Here is a 19,371-nt window from a genome sequence, read left to right on the forward strand (position 1 = left end):
GTTCGCCGTCTACTTTTCAGCAGCACGTTGCCGTCGTTCGCGTGGTAGCAGAGGATGGTTTCCTCCCGTCCGCCGTCTACTTTTCAGCAGCACGTCGCCGTCGTTCGCGTGGTAGCAGAGGATGGTTTCCTCCCGTCCGCCGTCTGCTTTTCAGCAGCACGTCGCCGTCGTTCGCCGTCTACTTTTCAGCAGCACGTCGCCGTCGTTCGCGTGGTAGCAGAGGATGGTTTCCTCCCGTCCGCCGTCTGCTTTTCAGCAGCACATCGCCGTTGTTCGCCGTCTACTTTTCAGCAGCACGTCGCCGTCGTTCGCGTGGTAGCAGAGGATGGTTTCCTCCCGTCCGCCGTCTGCTTTTCAGCAGCACGTCTCCGTCGTTCGCCGTCTACTTTTCAGCAGCACGTCGCCGTCGTTCGCGTGGTAGCAGAGGATGGTTTCCTCCCGTCCACCGTCTGCTTTTCAGCAGCACGTCGCCGTCGTTCGCCGTCGTTCGCCGTCTACTTTTCAGCAGCACGTCGCCGTCGTTCGCGTGGTAGCAGAGGATGGTTTCCTCCCGTCCGCCGTCTGCTTTTCAGCAGCACGTCGCCGTCGTTCGCCGTCTACTTTTCAGCAGCACATCGCCGTCGTTCGCGTGGTAGCAGAGGATGGTTTCCTCCCGTCCGCCGTCTGCTTTTCAGCAGCACGTCGCCGTCGTTCGCCGTCTACTTTTCAGCAGCACGTTGCCGTCGTTCGCGTGGTAGCAGAGGATGGTTTCCTCCCGTCCGCCGTCTACTTTTCAGCAGCACGTCGCCGTCGTTCGCGTGGTAGCAGAGGATGGTTTCCTCCCGTCCGCCGTCTGCTTTTCAGCAGCACGTCGCCGTCGTTCGCCGTCTACTTTTCAGCAGCACGTCGCCGTCGTTCGCGTGGTAGCAGAGGATGGTTTCCTCCCGTCCGCCGTCTGCTTTTCAGCAGCACATCGCCGTTGTTCGCCGTCTACTTTTCAGCAGCACGTCGCCGTCGTTCGCGTGGTAGCAGAGGATGGTTTCCTCCCGTCCGCCGTCTGCTTTTCAGCAGCACGTCTCCGTCGTTCGCCGTCTACTTTTCAGCAGCACGTCGCCGTCGTTCGCGTGGTAGCAGAGGATGGTTTCCTCCCGTCCACCGTCTGCTTTTCAGCAGCACGTCGCCGTCGTTCGCCGTCGTTCGCCGTCTACTTTTCAGCAGCACGTCGCCGTCGTTCGCGTGGTAGCAGAGGATGGTTTCCTCCCGTCCGCCGTCTGCTTTTCAGCAGCACGTCGCCGTCGTTCGCCGTCTACTTTTCAGCAGCACATCGCCGTCGTTCGCGTGGTAGCAGAGGATGGTTTCCTCCCGTCCGCCGTCTGCTTTTCAGCAGCACGTCGCCGTCGTTCGCCGTCTACTTTTCAGCAGCACGTCGCCGTCGTTCGCGTGGTAGCAGAGGATGGTTTCCTCCCGTCCGCCGTTGGCTTTTCAGCAGCACGTTGCCGTCGTTCGCCGTCGTTCGCCGTCTACTTTTCAGCAGCACGTCGCCGTCGTTCGCGTGGTAGCAGAGGATGGTTTCCTCCCGTTTGCCGTCTGCTTTTCAGCAGCACGTCGCCGTCGTTCGCCGTCTACTTTTCAGCAGCACGTCGCCGTCGTTCGCGTGGTAGCAGAGGATGGTTTCCTCCCGTCCGCCGTCTACTTTTCAGCAGCACGTCGCTGTTGTTCGCATGGTAGCAGAGGATGGTTTCCTCCCGTCCGCCGTCTGCTTTTCAGCAGCACGTCGCCGTCGTTCGCCGTCTACTTTTCAGCAGCACGTCGCCGTCGTTCGCGTGGTAGCAGAGGATGGTTTCCTCCCGGCCGCCGTCTGCTTTTCAGCAGCACGTCGCCGTCGTTCGCCGTCTACTTTTCAGCAGCACGTCGCCGTCGTTCGCGTGGTAGCAGAGGATGGTTTCCTCCCGTTTGCCGTCTGCTTTTCAGCAGCACGTCGCCGTCGTTCGCCGTCTACTTTTCAGCAGCACGTCGCCGTCGTTCGCGTGGTAGCAGAGGATGGTTTCCTCCCGTCCGCCGTCTACTTTTCAGCAGCACGTCGCCGTCGTTCACGTGGTAGCAGAGGATGGTTTCCTCCCGTCCGCCGTCTGCTTTTCAGCAGCACGTCGCCGTCGTTCGCCGTCTACTTTTCAGCAGCACGTCGCCGTCGTTCGCGTGGTAGCAGAGGATGGTTTCCTCCCGTCCGCCGTCTGCTTTTCAGCAGCACGTCGCCGTCGTTCGCCGTCTACTTTTCAGCAGCACGCCGCCGTCGTTCGCGTGGTAGCAGAGGATGGTTTCCTCCCGTCCGCCGTCTGCTTTTCAGCAGCACGTCGCCGTCGTTCGCCGTCTACTTTTCAGCAGCACGTCGCCGTCGTTCGCGTGGTAGCAGAGGATGGTTTCCTCCCATCCGCCGTTGGCTTTTCAGCAGCACGTTGCCGTCGTTCGCCGTCTACTTTTCAGCAGCACGTCGCCGTCGTTCGCGTGGTAGCAGAGGATGGTTTCCTCCCGTTTGCCGTCTGCTTTTCAGCAGCACGTCGCCGTCGTTCGCCGTCTACTTTTCAGCAGCACGTCGCCGTCGTTCGCGTGGTAGCAGAGGATGGTTTCCTCCCGTCCGCCGTCTACTTTTCAGCAGCACGTCGCCGTTGTTCGCGTGGTAGCACACGAATGGTTTCCTCCCGTCCGCCGTCTGCTTTTCAGCAGCACGTCGCCGTCGTTCGCCGTCTACTTTTCAGCAGCACGTCGCCGTCGTTCGCGTGGTAGCAGAGGATGGTTTCCTCCCGTCCGCCGTCTGCTTTTCAGCAGCACGTCGCCGTCGTTCGCCGTCTACTTTTCAGCAGCACGCCGCCGTCGTTCGCGTGGTAGCAGAGGATGGTTTCCTCCCGTCCGCCGTCTGCTTTTCAGCAGCACGTCGCCGTCGTTCGCCGTCTACTTTTCAGCAGCACGTCGCCGTCGTTCGCGTGGTAGCAGAGGATGGTTTCCTCCCATCCGCCGTTGGCTTTTCAGCAGCACGTTGCCGTCGTTCGCCGTCTACTTTTCAGCAGCACGTCGCCGTCGTTCGCGTGGTAGCAGAGGATGGTTTCCTCCCGTTTGCCGTCTGCTTTTCAGCAGCACGTCGCCGTCGTTCGCCGTCTACTTTTCAGCAGCACGTCGCCGTCGTTCGCGTGGTAGCAGAGGATGGTTTCCTCCCGTCCGCCGTCTACTTTTCAGCAGCACGTCGCCGTTGTTCGCGTGGTAGCACACGAATGGTTTCCTCCCGTCCGCCGTCTGCTTTTCAGCAGCACGTCGCCGTCGTTCGCCGTCTACTTTTCAGCAGCACGTCGCCGTCGTTCGCGTGGTAGCAGAGGATGGTTTCCTCCCGGCCGCCGTCTGCTTTTCAGCAGCACGTCGCCGTCGTTCGCCGTCTACTTTTCAGCAGCACGTCGCCGTCGTTCGCGTGGTAGCAGAGGATGGTTTCCTCCCGTCCGCCGTCTGCTTTTCAGCAGCACGTCTCCGTCGTTCGCCGTCTACTTTTCAGCAGCACGTCGCCGTCGTTTGCGTGGTGTACTGTGCTCCGCGTCTTGCTTCTTGCTCTCCACCTCTCCTCCTGTCTCTCTTGGCTGTCACCCTTTTATACACGGACAGATTATCTGATTGTGCCCAGCTGCCCGACCCACGCACCTGTAGTCCATTTGGACGCGGGTCTGCAGGCCACGCCCCCTCGCCGCCATCTTGGAGCGGGCCCCGGTGTCGGACCGCCGGCCCCGCATCTCCACAGGGCCTAAACCTCATGACAACTCGGAGCGTCTGATTAGCAGTGATCTTGAAGGAGTGTCTGCTGCTTGAAGATCACAGAGATAAGACAGTGTGAACCTGTGTGATACTTAAAAACACATTAATCGACTCTCGGAAGCTAAAACCAAGCGCTCTTGAATCGCCAGGCAGCAGCTGCAGAGGAGGAAACAGAGACTGACTAATGCCTGCACAAAGACTGTAACAATTGTCCGGTTTTGCAGAAACAAAGGCATGAATCACCCCTTCAAAGTCAGAGATTTCACAGAAAGTGTTTGACCTTTTGGAGGAGCTGAAAGACTATTGCTGACAACACTGTTAACGTTTTTGACATGTTTTACTGTCCGGACAATGTCATCTATTTATTCTGGTGGGAAAAAAACCTAATAATCTCTTTTGCCCTATAGGTGGTGCTTTTTTGGTGACACGCTACCCATACCACCCCGAGTGGGGAGTCGGCATCCAGCTGCACGAGACACTGAAGCGAGACCCGCAATGGAGACACCAGCTTGATATTTCTGGTGAGTTCATTCTTGCAGCTGCCGTCTCACCTTTAGCAGGGGCAGAAAGTGTTGCGTTGGCAGTGGTGCATCAGCACATTGAAGTTGCAGCATATGCAGATCAGAGACGGCAATTTGTTACGGGGAAGACTGCAGGTGCGGAGCTGAATTAGGGCAAGTGACTTTTCCATGCAGCTTGTCCTCCAGACTGTGTTTGTCAGTTGTCGACGTATTGCGTTTAATCTGGAGCCAGAAGATGTTTAAAGGGGAACATTATCACAATTTCAGAAGGGTTAAAACCATTAAAAATCAGTTCCCAGTGGCTTATTTTATTTGTCGAAGTTTTTTTCAGAATGTTACCCATCACGCAATATCCCTAAAAAAAGCCTGATTTTAACCATCGTTATAAACACCCGTCCATTTTCCTGTGACGTCACATAGTGATGCCAACTCAAACAAACATGGCGCATAGAACAGCAAGCTATAGCGACATTAGCTCGGATTCAGACTCGGATTTCAGCGGCTTAAGCGATTCAACAGATTACGCATGTATTGAAACGGATGGTTGTAGTGTGGAGGCAGGTAGCGAAAACGAAATTGAAGAAGAAACTGAAGTTATTGAGCCATATCGGTTTGAACCGTATGCAAGCGAAACCGACGAAAACGACACGAGAGAGAAAGCGAGGACGAATTCGGCGATCGCCTTCTAACCAACGATTGGTTTGTGTTTGTTTGGCATTAAAGGAAACTAACAACTATGAACTAGGTTTACAGCATATGAAATACATTTGGCAACAACATGCAATTTCAGAGTGCAGACAGCCCAATTTTCATCAATTAATATATTCTGTAGACATACCCTCATCCGCGCTCTTTTCCTGAAAGCTGATCTGTCCAGTTTTGGAGTTGATGTCAGCAGGCCAGGGAAGCTAGGGTCGATATTCTTCTCTTGATCATCTTCGGTGGCAAAAGGGACGGTGTGAGCCAAGACATCCAGGGGGTTTAGCTCGCTCGTCTGCGGGAACAAACTGCCGCCATTGCTTGCCGTGCTACCGAGGTCCTTTGTCCCTGAATTGCTCACACACTCCGGCAGATTCAATGGGGGTCTGGCGGCAGATTTCTTTGACTTTATCGTTGGAAATGCATCTGCTTTGAGTGTCGCAGGATATCCACACATTCTTGCCATCTCTGTCATAGCATAGCTTTCCTCGGTAAAGTGTGCGGAACAAACGTCCAATTTCTTGCCACTTTCGCATCTTTGGGCCACTGGTGCAACTTGAATCCGTCCCTGTTCGTGTTGTTACACCCTCCGACAACACACCGACGAGGCATGATGTCTCCAAGGTACGGAAAACAGTCGAAAAAACGGAAAATAACAGAGGTGATTTGACTCGGTGTTTGAGAAAATGGCGGATTGCTTCCCGATGTGACGCCACGTTGTGACGTCATCGCTCCGAGAGCGAATATTAGAAAGGCGTTTAATTCGCCAAAATTCACCCATTTAGAGTTCGGAAATCGGTTAAAAAAATATATGGTCTTTTTTCTGCAACATCAAGGTCTGGTGATAATGTTCCCCTTTAAAAGAGGACGCGATGTATACACTTGAAATCAATTTGTCTTAGGGCTATCTGTCCCGAGTAAAATTCAACACGGCGACTTACACAGGGCGGTCCGGACGCGCCCTGCCCCTCGCGCTCTTACAATATATACCACAATGTATCAATATGCAACGAGGTGTCTGCTTCCAGGGGTGGAATCTTCCTCTGCCTTCTCTTTCCTGGAATCAGACTTCATATCTGGTGTTGTCCTTCAGGTCTTGGCAAAAAAAGCCACGTCAACAGTAGCAAGAATGTGGACGATAAGAGTGAATGTTCGTAGACATGAACTCGGACCCAGTTCCAACTGGAACTTAAAGGATATGACTGGTTACACGGCATATATATATACTGAACATTTCTTAATCACTTTATCATTAATTATCTTAATTATATCCCAACATAATATATCCCAACAAAGTGTTAGTATGTGCTATATCTTAGTTTTGTGGGTGGTCTTACTTACGTGGCTCACCTTCGGCAGCGTCTTCTCCCCGTCATCTTTGTTGTAGCGGTGTAGAGTGCAAGGACGGAAGTGGAAGAAGTGTCAAAAGATGGAGTTAACTGTTTTAATGACATTCAGACTTTACTTCAATCAATAACGGAAAAGCATCTTCTAATCCGTGGCTCAATAATGCAACAACAGCGCCGGAAATGTGTCCCGTAAAAAAACGTCCGACGGGAACTCTCTGATAACTAAAGTTCCTTGTGTGAATAATGTAAACTCACTACACCGGTATGTTTTAGCGCTTTGATAGCAAGTCTACTGACAGATATAAGTAAGAACTTTACACTACTTTATATCAGAAATGGCAACAGTCCTATAAGAAGGTAGAGAAAAAGAAGAAGCTTATGACTACGGTGTCGGCACGGACTACAATTGCGGACGTGCGCACATTTTCATGACTTATGCAGATCCCAAATACACATCAGCAGTTACCAGAAGGTAAGAAAAGTTGGTTTTGCATGATATTGCGAAACAAAACGCCAGGTAATATGTCTGCTAATAGGTGCGGTCCTTATACACACACCATAATAATACTCGTCTGTTTAATGCGCCGACAATCCATCAAGCGGTGCGGCTTCATAGCTTACCGAAGTCGGGCTAAAAACATTTTGACAGATTTCTGAGCGCCATGTGTAATGTTATATATTCTTAATGGAACATATAAAGTTTCGGTGTTGTTTACTGCCATCATATTGTAGTCTACACGTATCTCGTATGTATGACTGCCATCTACTGGTCACACTTATCATTACACCATGTACCAAATAAAATTGCTTTAAGGTCAGTAAGCACAACTAGAATTATGCTGTACATTAGGCGCACCGGGTTATAAGGCGCACTGTCGATTTTTGAGAAAATGAAAGGATTTCAAGTGCGCCTTATAGTCCGAAAAATACGGTATATGTATGTGGAGGGAGGTGTGGCCAGCGCGCCTGCAGGAGGAAAGGTCACCGCCTCTGTCTATGGTGCTCAGTCCTCCTGGTAAGAGTCTCTGTTGTCCCAAATACGGTATATGTAATATTTTTGGCCACTGCAACATTACACACAGTTTGAACAGTAACACTGTGTTTGAATATAGGAAAATAAAACGCTGTACTTTAATCAAGTGGGTTTTTTTTTGGCATACCACTAGATAGAGGCCGCGTACCACTTGAAAAACACTGGCTTAGTCTGTAGAGGAAACACATTTTGACTGCAAATCTACCAAAAGGGTTTGTTGGTTAGGGTGTGGCATCATTTGAATTTGGACTATTTTGGTTCGGGTTCCGGTTTCTCGTTTTGATCCCAGGGATCCTCGATTCCGAGTTTTTCAAGGAGCAAGATTAAAAATGTACAATTAATTTCTCACGGGGCTATTTTCAACTAGTATATAGATATCAAACATTTGAACTTGAACTTACGTATCTCTTATGAAAAGTTGCTTTTGCATAATATTGCGAAACAAAACGCCAGATAATGTCTTACCTTATAGACACACCATAATAATACTCGTAGGTGCGGCTTCATAGCTTACCATAGTCGTATTAAAACATTTTGATAGGTCTTTGAGCGCCGTGTTCTATATTTTCAATGGAACATATAAAATGTTGGTGTTGTTTACTTGAGTCATATTCGCCATCATAGTGCAGTCGACACGTATATCTTATGTTTGACTGCCATCTACTGATCACACTTATCATTACACCATGTACCAGATAAAATTGCTTCGAGGTCGGTAAGAAAAAACAGAATTATTCCGTACATTAGGTGCAACAGGTTATAAGGCGCACTGTCGAGTTTTGAGGGAAAAAAAGCATTTTAAATGCGGAAAATACGGTAGTTTATTAGGATTATTGATCTATGAGGGCAGCTCCACACGGTGTATTGAAATACAGTTGGCTGATATGTGGGAGCTAATAATTATCGAGTATCGAAAATAGGAATCAATGTTTAAAAATGTGCATGTTGCAGGAGAATCGGAATGTAAGACCTGGTTGCTATCGATGCTCAATGCCCAACCCTTTAGTTTGGTGCATACAATAAAAAATATATAAGCCTTCCACAAAACCCTTACCGAAGCATATTCTACTTAATTTTTTTGACTTGACACAGCAATATTTTTACCAGCTCTTATTAAATTGCAGCCACCATAGCAGCTGTTGGTTGTGGCCTCACTTGATTATTCATCCAGATGTGTGGCACAGTGAGGCCTCTCCTTGGGGAACAGAATATAGCAGGGGGCACTGGTCTCTGCAGCCGATTTTGTGGCATTTTCTGTTCACTCTGTTTAAAAAAGCTGAATATCAATCAGTGACGTGCAGTCACTAGAGGCAGGTGAGGTGGGGCCTCATCTGCCATCATGGAAAGAAAAAAAAAATTAATTAATTAAATTAATTAAATTGTTATATGTATCCAGTGATAATACTATAAAGTTATTTTCCATTTAACTTCACCAGTTTTAGATTATTTTTATTCAAAATCGCTGAATTTTCACATTTGCCGTTCAAATACTGAGAAGAGACGGTGCGGTGAACAGCAGCCAGTTGAAGCACGTCACTCAGTGCCTCAACATGGATTCCGGACTCGGCTAACTGCTAGCCTGCTGTGCTGTGAGACCGTATTGCTATATGAATTATATTATACATTTCCATAGTTTAGTTAGCTGAAGTATATAATGTACAGTGTATTTTGTCAACAACTGTATGTGTGTAAAGTATTGCTTGTGCTGAGCGATCATAAAACCGCTGCAAAAGACGCACTGTGTGAGGCTCCAGTAGCCCCGCCTCCTGCAACCCTGCCGTAGAATTGTTATATCAACTAAAGCCCACACTTAAACTTTCCACGTGCAAGATTGAATCTATTTAAAAAAAAGTTATTTCATAAGAAGCCAAAAAGTGCAAAAACAATAATGTTCGTGTTGGAGGAGTTGTGAATGACTGCAGGTCCACAACATTAGGTACACCTGCAGACTGCAGGTGTATCTAATTCACAACTCCTCCAACATGAACATTATTGTTTTTGCACTATTTGGCTTCTTATTAAATAACTTTTGTAACCTATTTTTATGGGCTTTCCTATTTGTGATGTTAAGTTCCTGTTATGCGCTGTTATACAGTATATGCCTTGAGCTCTTATTTTGAAGGCTCCAAGAGCGGAAGTGATGACATGTTGTAGTGGAGCGGAGGTTTTTGAAAGAAGGTAAATAAAGTGGTCCTCGTGTAAACTGGAGCCTCCGTGTTTGTTATTTTGTAGTTTCATACAGTATAGGCGACATTTATAAACCCTCGGTTACACTTTTTTAAATAGATTCAATCTTGCACGTGGAAAGTTTAAGTGAGGGCTTTAGTTGAACACACCCGTCAGGGGGTTCATTAATCCAGCACAACAGCGGCGAATGGACTTTATTTATAAGTAAAGGTAAGACCATAATAAAGTTTTTTTTATTAAATGTGCTTTTTTGTGTGCTACAGTTTGTATGTGTAAAGTTAAAGTTAAGTTAAAGTACCAATGATTGTCACACACACACTAGGTGTAATGAAATTTGTCCTCTGCATTTGACCCATCCCCTTGATCACCCCCTGGGACGTGAGGGGAGCAGTGGGCAGCAGCGACGCCGCACCCGGGAATAATTTTTGGTGATTTAACCCCCAATTCCAAGCCTTGATGCTGAGTGCCAAGCAGGGAAGAATGCTGGTATGAGCTTTTAAACATAACCCGTTAACTGCTGCCAATCAAATGGTGAATAAGATACTCTTTAGGGTTCATATGTTTGTAAATCTGACTGTGATGAAGTCAGTGCCTCACCAGCCATCAACATCACCGCACGTCACTGATATCAATTAATTTTGTCTTTGTCTAAAGATAACAAAGTATGTTTTTCCTTATCTTTCTCAAGCTGCCGGGCAACCACCCCCCTTAAAAGACCCAGATGAGAAAATTTTGACTGACAAGTTCTCTTTTTGTATTATTTGCTCCTGGAAAGGAATCTGGCAGTCATTTCCCATACTATCAATTAGTTTTTCAGTAATCGGTAGATAATTAACAGTACTTGGTACAGTACTCGATATAACGCCTCCTCTTGGTGTGACGTCGTCTACTGAACTGGAGCCAATTTCCCTGTGGATAAAGGCATTCGCAACTATTATTTTGATCACTTAATTGTGTGTTGTTGTCGCCCTGGCCAATAACTACTTTAAAACCGACATAATTAACATCATAAGCAAAAAATAAATATGAAAGAACCACCGTTTCCTCTTCAATAGACATTATAGCCTGTGTTTCCTCATTAAGCATTTCAGTCAGGTTCAACACTGATGACGTCTATTAAACAAGACAAGAAGCAAGGAATTAAACAGAGACAGAATTAAATTTGGCTCAATGAGGAGAAACTGGATCGGTTCGCAGCCGAGTGTGAAGCGACTGGGATGAGAATCAGCACCTCCAAGTCCGAGTCCATGGTTCTCGCCCGGAAAAGGGTGGAGTGCCATCTCCGGGTTGGGGAGGAGATCTTGCCCCAAGTGGAGGAGTTCAAGTACCTCGGAGTCTTGTTCACGAGTGAGGGAAGAGTGGATGGTGAGATCGACAGGCGGATCGGTGCGGCGTCTTCAGTAATGCGGACGCTGTATCGATCCGTTATGGTGAAGAAGGAGCTGAGCCGGAAGGCAAAGCTCTCAATTTACCGGTCGATCTACGTTCCCATCCTCACCTATGGTCATGAGCTTTGGGTTATGACCGAAAGGACAAGATCACGGGTACAAGCGGCCGAAATGAGTTTCCTCTGCCGGGTGGCGGGTCTCTCCCTTAGAGATAGGGTGAGAAGCTCTGCCAGCTCAAAGTAAAGCCGCTGCTCCTCCACATCGAGAGGAGCCAGATGAGGTGGTTCGGGCATCTGGTCAGGATGCCACCCGAACGCCTCCCTAGGGAGGTGTTTAGGGCACGTCCGACCGGTAGGAGGCCGCGGGGAAGACCCAGGACACGTTGGGAAGACTATGTCTCCCGGCTGGCCTGGGAACGCCTCGGGATCCCACAGGAAGAGCTGGACGAAGTGGCTGGGGAGAGGGAAGTCTGGGCTTCCCTGCTTAGGCTGCTGCCCCCGCGACCCGACCTCGGATAAGCGGAAGAAGATGGATGGATGGATGAATGAGGAAAAACGCGTACACCTGTACCCTCGTACAGTGTTCCACGCTCTGACGAAAGATTGTACGCTTCCTCTTTTATTTGGACTTTCCCTGATTACATGGCAACAGCTGTTTCTAAGGGAGGGGGGTCGTAAACCGCCATCACCTTTGATTACAAACAGTTCAAAGAAAAAGTCGCCTCTCCGCTTTGTAGTTCTCGGGTCAAGACAATATATTTCTGTGGATTACATTACATCAAAGAAACAGAACACCTTCATGTTGCTTCCCATCCTACACAGTGGAGTTTTACAAGCCTTCTTCTTGGTAGGATCAACGACAGCTTTTGTCTTCTTGCCGGGAACTCATGGCAACACAAAGTTTTGTGATAACTTAGATACAATTATTCTGACAATTTCCTCAGGCATCTTGAGGAAAACATCAGTAGAAGAGGATGCAAAATAGAATACTTGCAAATTACACGTCGTCCCATTCTGCGCAAGTCAATCCACTTTCCTCAGGCCGACCCCTTCTTTTGGTATATTCCTACAACCTGCAACAATATATTTGGCAGCCATGTTTGATGATTCTTTCAAATTCTGCATGACAATATCATGATTTGGGATGAAGATGCTACCAAAACCTTTACTCGCAATGTAAAATTGCCTTCACTCTTCTGTAGATGACATCAGTAAGCTGATGCAGGCCTACCCACATTTTGGAGCTAAAGGTGCTGAAACTTGTTAGAAAACAGGCTTTAAATCACTAATGCAGACCTGGGCACATGGAATATTTTTGCCCACTGCAACATTACACACACTTTGAACGGTAACACTGTGTTTGAATATAGTGTGTTGGTGTTGTTTACTCCCATCGTATTGCAGTCTACACGTATCTCTTATGTATGAGTGCCATCTACTGGTCACACTTATCATTACACCGTGTACCAAATAAAATTGATTCGAGGTCGGTAAGCACAACCAAAATTACTCTATACTTGGGGCGGTATAGCTCGGTTGGTAGAGCAGCTGTGCCAGCAACTTGAGGGTTGCAGGTTCGATCCCCGCTTACGCCATCCGAGTCACTGCCGTTGTGTCCTTGGGCAAGACACTTTACCCACCTGCTCCCAGTGTCACCCACACTGTCATGACTTGGTCCTGGGTGTTTGCTTTTCCGGAATGCAACGGAAAGTTGGCTCGGGCGAGACGGGAATGTAAATACATGATTTATTTAATATATCAAAATAAAGTACAAACGAAAAGCGCGCACACTGGCGGAGAACAAACTATGAAACCAAAAGACTATAGCATTAATAAACAAAACTTACTTGGCATGGACTAAAAGGAGCAGCATGAACGATGGACATGAAATCAAGTGTCGGAAATGTGCAGAGCATAATTGTGGGATGTCACCCGAAAGACAAACTGAAAACAATGAACTTAAATACTACAGACATGATTAACGAAAACAGGTGCGTGACTCAAAACGTGAAACAGGTGCGTGACGTGACAGGTGAAAACTAATGGGTTGCTATGGTGACAAACAAGAGTGCACAATGAGTCCAAACGTGGAACAGGTGAAACTAATGGGTAATCATGGAAACAAGACAAGGGAGTGAAAAGCCAGAAACTAAAGAGTCCAATAACTAAACAAAACATGACTAAAACAAAACATGATTACACAGACATGACACACACTGGTTTAAATGTAACTTAGATATTGGGTTTCACTATGTAAAAGCACTTTGAGTCACTGGAAAAAAGCGCTATATAAATATAATTCACTTCACACTACTCCGTACATTAGGCTCACCGGGTTATAAGGCGCCTTGTCGATTTTTGAGAAAATGAAAGGATTTTAAGTGCGCCTTATAGTCCGAAAAATACGGTATATGTATGTGGAGGGAGGTGTGGCCAGCGCGCCTGCAGGAGCAAAGGTCACCCACCGCCTCTGTCTATGGTGCTGAGGACGAGCACCATCGGATGGGGGCGGGACGTGTACTGACGGCGAGACACAGTTGAAAGGTGATTAGATTTCCCAGGTGGTAACGTGTTAAACGAATCATCTGCTGTCTTAAACAATTAGCGGCCGAGAGCAGGGGGGGAGAGAAGATACGGACGTGAGTGAAAATCACGTTCTGCGGGAGAAAGGACTTGGATAAAATCTATGTGCATCAAAAACTTTGTTCAACTTGGGGACGGCGTGGCGCGGTTGCAACTTGAGGGTTCCTGGTTCAATCCCCACCTTCTACCAACCTCGTCACGTTTGTTGTGTCCTTGAGCAAGACACTTCACCCTTGCTCCTGATGGATCGTGGTTAGGGCCTTGCATGGCAGCTCCCGCCATCAGTGTGTGAATGTGTGTGTGAATGGGTGAATTAGGAAATAGTGTCAAAGCGCTTTGAGTACCTTGAAGGTGTCAGGACGTGGACTATGGTGTGTTTGTTTTCCCGAGATGCAAGTAAAGCTGGACTGGTCATGGCGTGAAGGTAAACACATATTTAATAATAACACTCAAAGGAACAAAAAGCGCGCTCAAGGCGGATGTACAAACTTGACTAACGAAACAAAAAGACTTGCACGTGGGCAAAAAAAACTGTGAACAATTAAACAAAAACACTAACTGTGGCATTAATAGAAAAAACTTACTTGGACATGGCATGAAATGCGCAGAGGTAGACCGAGTGTGACAGGGGTAAGAATGCGGGATGTCACCAGAAAGACAAACTGAAAACAATGAACTTAAATACTACAGACATGATTAACGAAAACAGGTGCGTGACTCAAAACGTGAAACAGGTGCGTGACGTGACAGGTGAAAACTAATGGGTTGCTATGGTGACAAACAAGAGTGCACAATGAGTCCAAACGTGAAACAAATGGGTAATCATGGAAACAAGACAAGGGAGTGAAAAGCTACTAAAGAAACTAAAGAGTCCAATAACTAAACAAAACATGACTAAAACAAAACATGATTACACAGACATGACAGAAGGTAGAAAAGCGCTATACAGGTATCACCCATTTAACTTTGAACGCCTGGCTCCTGTGAAGTGTCTGCCAGTGGGACCGCGAGGAAGCGACTTCCACAATGTAATATATATGTATATGTAATATAGTAATATACAGAGGTGGGTAGTAACGCGCTACATTTACTCCGTTACATCTACTTGAGTAACTTTTGGGATAAATTGTACTTCTAAGAGTAGTTTTAATGCAACATACTTTTACTTTTACTTAAGTATATTTATAGAGAAGGAACGCTACTTTTACTCCGCTACTTTTATCTACATTCAGCTCGCTACTCGCTACTAATTTTTATCGATCTGTTTATGCACGCTTTGTTTGTTTTGGTCTGTCAGACAGACCTTCAAAGTGCCTGCCTTACTGGTGACGTTTCACTTCGTTCCACCAATCAGATGCAGTCACTGGGGACGTTGGACCAATCAAACAGAGCCAGGTGGTCACATGACCTGACTTAAACAAGTTGAAAAACTTATTGGGGTGTTACCATTTAGTGGTCAATTGTACGGAATGTGTACTGTACTGTGCAATCTAATAATAAAAGTTCCAATCAATCAATCAAAAGTGTGAAGGAAAAAAGATACTTTTTCATTCCAACCGTACATCCCGTCAAAAGCCTAAAAACTGACCGCACATGAGGACGTTCCTGTCTTCACAATAAAAGTGCCGCTCCATCGCGCCTGCGCTTTCAAAATAAGAGTCTCCGAAAGCCAGCGCAAACAAGCTAGCAAGCTACGGAGTTTGACGCCAATATATTTCTTGTAAAGTGTATAAAAACGAATATGGAAGCTGGACAACTAAGATGCCAAAAACTCACCACTTTCATGTGGTATTAGACAGAAAGGAGGAACTTTTCTTCTCCTCCATTTGAAAACGTGGACGTTATCATCATGACTGTCTGATTACTATCAACGCAAGTCATCAGAATCAGGTAATACACCAACTTATATTCTTGTCTTCATGAAAGAAAGGAATCTATATGTGTTAAACATGCATGTATATTCATTAAAACACCTTTAACATGTAAACAAAAACAGCAAAATAAATACATATAAATTATATACTGTATATATCAATGTATATGTATGTATATATATATATATATATATATATATATATATATATATATATATATATATATATATATATATATATATATATATATATATATATGTCTTAATAAGGTTATCCAAAAAATAGTGCTCGATACCGTAGTAGAGCGCAATATATGTATGTGTGGGAAAAAAAATCACAAGACTATTTCATCTCTACAGGCCTGTTTCATGAGGGGGGTTCCCTCACTCATCAGGAGATTTTAATGGGAGCATTCACATACCATGGATTATATAGGGCACAGCTACCAACCATTCACGAAACCCAACACAACACTCCAATACGTGCACCATGACAGCAACCACCCACCCACCACCACGAAAAGAATACCTACCGGAATTAATAAAAGGCTATCGATGCTGTCATCTAGCAAAGCTGAATTTGACCAAGCAACCCCCCCGTACCAAAAAGCCCTTGATGAAAGCGGATACAATTTCACCCTCACCTATGAACCCACTCCAGGAAACCAGCCAAAAAAGAACAGAAAACGAAACGACATCATCTGGTACAACCCCCCATACAGCAAAAACGTCTCAACTAACATTGGACACAAATTCCTCAATCTGATTGACAAACACTTCCCCAAAGATAACACCCTAAGAAAAGTATTCAACAAGAACAACATTAAATTGAGCTACAGCTGTATGAACAATATACGACAAATCATCTCAAACCACAACAAAACAATTACAAATGAGCCGTCGACCCCCGGACAGAGCGACTCCAAAACCAACAAAGGCTGTAACTGTCGAAAGAAACCTGATTGCCCTCTCAACGGGGGGTGCTTACAAACATCAGTTGTCTACCAATCTAAGGTAATACGCAAGGACATTAACACATCCGACACATATGTAGGATTAACCGAGGGAGAATTCAAAACCAGATGGAACAATCACAAGGCTTCTTTCAGGAACCAAAACCTGCGGAATACCACAGAACTCAGCAAACACATTTGGGACCTCAAAGACAATAATGTTGAATATTCAATAACATGGCAAATTCTTGCATCCAGCACACCTTACAATAGTGGTAATAAAAGATGCAACCTATGCTTGAAAGAGAAACTGTTTATTATTTACCGTCCAGACCTGTCATCCCTCAACAAGCGCAGCGAAATTGTAACAGCATGCCGCCACAGACGGAAACACCTCCTAGGTAACACATGAGCCAATCACCACGCCCCTACACCAGCCTGTACCCACCCACTCTGTGCCCTATATAATCCATGGTATGTGAATGCTCCCATTAAAATCTGATGAGTGAGGGAACCCCCCTCATGAAACAGGCCTGTAGAGATGAAATAGTCTTGTGATTTTTTTTCCCACACATACATATATATATATATATATATATATATATATATATATATATATGATATGAGTGTGTATGTTACTCATCAGTTACTCAGTACTTGAGTAGTTTTTCCACAACATACTTTTTACTTTTACTCAAGTAAATATTTGGGTGACTACTCCTTACTTTTACTTGAGTAATAAATCTCTAAAGTAACAGTACTCTTACTTGAGTACAATTTCTGGCTACTCTACCCACCTCTGGTAATATAGTATAAGACACGAGTGAGTTAAGGAAGGTTGCTCGCGGAGTCTCTCGAACTTGAAACGGACCGTCAATCTTCCCGTCGGAATTTTGCAGCGCCACCGACATGCAGAGTCACGCTTCGACCTTGCATCATCCGGCATGAAACTGTTAATTAAGATGCGGCACATGAGAGGAGGGAGTTAATCACGGCTGCTGTGTCTTCAGAGAGCAGTCAGCCGTGAATAATTGTGCGCGTCCGAAGTGCGTGGGGTACCTGTATCCCCGCAGCATCTGTCCGCATCATGCAGATGTCACACGGCGCCGTATTCTATTTTAAGAGAGAGGGGGATGGCTTTTCGGAGAAACACTAACACCCCGTGGGAGTTGGCTGCCCAGCCTACTTTTGACCCTGGGCGGTCGCCACCTCTGTGCTGGCCGCAGCCGAGAGGAAATTGCAGCGTAATAGGACCAGAGAAATAGGATGGCTCTGGCCTGTCTTGCATGGGTCCAAAGCGAACGACCAGGCGACGCTAATTAGCCAGCTTGTGTTACTGACTTCAACATAACGGCTGTTCCTTTCAGTGTTTTTTTTTTTCCAATCCTCCCCCTCAGCAAACCCTTAACAAGTAGCGTCGAAAACAGCCTCTTGCATAACCAAACAGATGATAGTGGTTCCCAAACATGTTGTGCAGGTTCACTCTTCTTTTCTTTTTTAATTGCAAACCCTTTTCACACAGCCTTGCCATGTCCCCTACGTGGAAAAGCACTGCTTTGAGTAAGGCTGGCAAATTATTTATTGATATTTAATATTACTTAATCCATCATGTTTATTCACCATTTGCAACTACACCATGTTGCCAAAAGCAGGCCCGGCCCTAACCAATCTGGCGCCCTAGGCAAGATTTTAGGTGGCGCCGCCCCACATCGGCAGTGAAGTGTATATACTCACAAGAAACCGAATAGCTTTGTCTTTGACCTTTTTTTTACTTAAAGAAAGCAAATTAACAATCAGAATAGTTAACAAGATAAAAAAAATATGAATAAATAAATCAATGCAAAAAATAAAAAATGAATATATGAAATACAATATTTTTTACATACATATTGCTTAATTAACATTAATGATGTGCACTTTAACAACTAGGCTTACAACTATACCTAATATATAAAGGGGTGGAAAAGTGACTATTACCTGCAGGGCAAACATTAGCTAACCAGAAGGCAATAACACCTGCTTAAAAGATCTAATACAAATGTCCCTGAGGAATGTAAGGTGGGAGTACTGTAATTACCTAACGTTACATTATTATTTTCCATAACAATTTAGCCCCCTCCACAATATTAACCCGACGTTAAAACAGAACTAGCTACTTATTGATTAGCAATTGCCGAATCATGTAACATTAGCTTAATGCTAAAAAGCCAGGTTACTATCACATTCTGTAACAGACAAATAATTTCATGTAGGCTAACGTTACCTACCTGCTACCTCTGTCTTTTTCTCGTTTCTCCTCCTCTTCTTTTCTCTTTTTTCTTCCCTGGGCACCTGACAGTTTTGGCCGTTTTGACATCTTGTGTTTATTTTTTGATGTGGTGACGTCCAAAAAGAGTCATGATACGGGAAGGGAGGGGGCGCACCGTGTGGGGGGGGGGGGGGGGGGGCGTAATATTGTAACAAATAATATTTCTATTATATAGGCTTTACTTTGCATTTTAATTAACGTGGGATTATTTTTTGTATTTAGAAATAATAGTACCAACTTTTTTTTTTTTTCTCCAACATTTGTGGCACTGGCGTGGCGCCCCCCGATGGACAGCGCCCTTAGCATTTGCCTATACGGCCTATGCCACGGGCCGGCCCTGGCCAAAAGTATTTGGCCACCTGCCTTGACTCATATACATACTTGCCAACCCTCCCGAATTTTCCGGGACACTCCCGAAATTCAGCGCCTCTCCCGAAAACCTCCCGGGACAAATATTCTCCCGAAAATCTCCCGATTTTCAGCCGGAGCTGGAAGCCACGCCCCCTCCAGCTCCATGCAGACCTGAGTGAGGACAGCCTTTTTTCATGATGGGAGGACAACAGGGTGACAAGAACTAAATCATCCAGACTAGAGATAAATTGTATTATTATGTTTATTTTACCTAAAAATAAATATATTTATTAATTTAAAAAAACAAAAAAACAAAATAAATGTTTACTATATTTTGATAAAAACATCAAAATTAATTG

At 45.8% G+C, this 19,371-nt stretch overlaps 1 protein-coding gene across 5 annotated transcripts in view; it reads left to right on the forward strand.

The window, feature by feature from the left end:
• Window positions 1-19,371, forward strand: part of lrfn1 (leucine rich repeat and fibronectin type III domain containing 1) — a 706,779-nt gene that overhangs the window by 551,296 nt on the left and 136,112 nt on the right. For all 5 annotated transcript variants that reach the window (XM_061973170.1, XM_061973169.1, XM_061973171.1 and 2 more), the window contains one exon: window positions 4,176-4,289. The gene's annotated coding sequence lies outside the window, so the exon portion shown is untranslated. The remainder of the gene's footprint in view (window positions 1-4,175; window positions 4,290-19,371) is intronic.

The sequence above is a fragment of the Nerophis lumbriciformis genome, linkage group LG17 (assembly GCF_033978685.3).
Source record: "Nerophis lumbriciformis linkage group LG17, RoL_Nlum_v2.1, whole genome shotgun sequence".
NCBI lineage: Eukaryota > Metazoa > Chordata > Actinopteri > Syngnathiformes > Syngnathidae > Nerophis > Nerophis lumbriciformis.